The sequence below is a fragment of the Ixodes scapularis genome, unplaced genomic scaffold, assembly GCF_016920785.2.
Source record: "Ixodes scapularis isolate PalLabHiFi unplaced genomic scaffold, ASM1692078v2 PGA_scaffold6__148_contigs__length_123643588, whole genome shotgun sequence".
Lineage (NCBI taxonomy): Eukaryota > Metazoa > Arthropoda > Arachnida > Ixodida > Ixodidae > Ixodes > Ixodes scapularis.
The window spans coordinates 105075997-105078482 of NW_024609881.1; positions in this window are offsets into that span (position 1 = coordinate 105075997).

Here is a 2486-nt window from a genome sequence, read left to right on the forward strand (position 1 = left end):
TTATCACCGAATATTTGGTTTAGTGTTCGGGGCCGAATACCGCCGTGCCGGAAATCAAGGAACAAATATTCGTGGACAGGTCGAACTGCCACGGCACTATTGGTTCACTTCATCTGTGGTGAAGAGAAACATAAATTAGCTGCTATCTACAGATCGTAAATAAGGTTTGTTTTTTTTCTGCGGATATTAGGATACTAAGTCCAAATCCCGACTTTGCGTGTCTTTCTGGAAGTAATTGAAAGGTAATCGAGCAAATTAAAGAAGTAATTTATTGATTACTTTTTACTGACAGTAATTTGTAACGGTAATCCGTTAGTTTTGCGGTCCAGTAATTGTAATTGTAATTCATTTTTCTTTTTAAAGTGGCGGGCACATGTCTGTATAACGGTCGTACTGGCCGAGGACAAAGCAAGCTGCGGTTAGTACAGTAGTACATTAGTACAGTTGGTACATTAGTCATGTACCAACTGGCCCATCTGTCACTATTGATGCAAGCTGCGCTACTCCAATTTTTTCTAGGCCATCAACATGATTCTTCTGAGAAGGGTTCTACACAGTGCAGACAAAATCTACAATTGGGCGCACATAGGTGGGGCACGCGAACTATTTTATTTTTTTTCGTGGCGTGTTTCAGATTCATTGAACAAAGCCAAGTGCTCGAACCACCCTCGCTTTAACATCATCATTCAGCGCACTCCACGTGCAGTCAGGTGGTAAGGTGATTCCAGTATATTTTACTTTATTCTCATTCTCTACCAGCTCATTTTTCAGATAGTAGTTAGTTTGCAGTATTTTTTTACGAGTGAAACTCACATGAACACATTTGTTTTACGTTAAGCTGCATTTCCCATTCACTGCGCAATGTTAAATTTAATCTAGATCACCCTGCAGCTGCCCAGAACTCTCCTTGTTTTTATACATTTGTAAACGGCACAATCATCGGCAAACAATTTTAATTTCGTTGTAACATCAATATGAAGACCATTGACAAATATTAGGAAAAATAATGGCACTAAAACCGACCCTTCTTGTACGCCAGAGGCAGCTTCAACAAAGTGGGACGTTTCATCATTTAAAATAACACATTGTTGTCGCGAGGATAAATAAGAAGACAATTTTCGTTCATTTTGAGACTTTCTAATTTCTGAAGTTAAACTGAATGTGACACAATGTCAAACGCTTTTCTGTAGTAAAACGAATTCACAATCAGTATGCCCCCCCCCCTCCCTCCCCGTTTTTCGGTAGACATAACAAGATCGTGATAAAGCTTGGTCAGTTTTGTAGTGCACAAAAAACTCTTTCGAAACGCGTGTTGAGACTCCAAAAAAAATTCTTAAGACGTAGATGCTGCATTATCTGGCTATATATGATGTGCTTGAACAATTTACAACAAATTCATGTTAAAGTAATTCGTCTCTTGCTCGTAACATCCTTCTTAGGTCCCTTTTTGAGCAGTTGGATCACATAAGCAACTTTGCAGTCGTCCGGAGATGCCCCGCAAGCAATGATGTATTAAATATTATAAACATAATTGGGCCAACTGGGTCTGCACAGCGCCCTAGTAATCTGAGCGATATCTGATCGGGAACAATCGCTTTCGTTCCGTCTAAACTTCTTAAGAGCCTTAAGTCACCCTCGACACCAACCCGAACAGGAGACATATCATCGTAGTTAACTAAAAGTGTTTCGGGCGCTGTATTTCCCGGTGGCAAGAACACCGATTGGAAATACTCGTTTGAAGACACGGCGCTTTTTGAATGTCACCAGTGATCAGCTCGTTATTTACCAATATGTCAGGTTTTCCAAACTAATCACTTCCGCAGCGCTTCATCAATTTCCACAACTGCTTATTGCTGGATTATATTCCTTCTTCGAGCAGCTGCCGATAATCTCCTTTCGATTTATTTGCGGTTACTTTATTCTTAACTGTTACTACTTTAAGCTTCTAACAAGGTTTCACTCTGACTTTTTTTAGTTTTGTGCCGGGCGTATGCACATTTTCGCTTTCTTTCTTTTTTTTTTTTTTTTTTTTTAAAGCGCAACTTAGTAGCATTTATCCATAGCTTTTCGCTCTTTTATTTTTAGTGTAACTGAGTCAATATTCGGAATGTAGTTTTTAGTAAACCAGATTACTTTCTGCTTAAACAGCACCCACACAGGATGGACACCTATATCTTCAGCAACAGATTCAAATGAAAGGAAGGTATTACAAGGCTCCAAGCTGATAACCTTATACTTTCACTTTTTGCACAAAAATATTCTTCTATTTGGGCTCAATTTCGTGAATTTTTTTTTTAAAACCAAGCGTCGCGATTACAGCATCATGATCGCTTATACAGGGTGTGATATCGACACGTTTAACGATGTCTGGATGATTGCACGGAAACACGTTAAGCATGTTCGATTTACGCGTAGGTACAAGGACATGTTGGGTGAACCCCACACCGTACATTGCGGACTTCTTATCTAGATTCAGTGGAGTCATT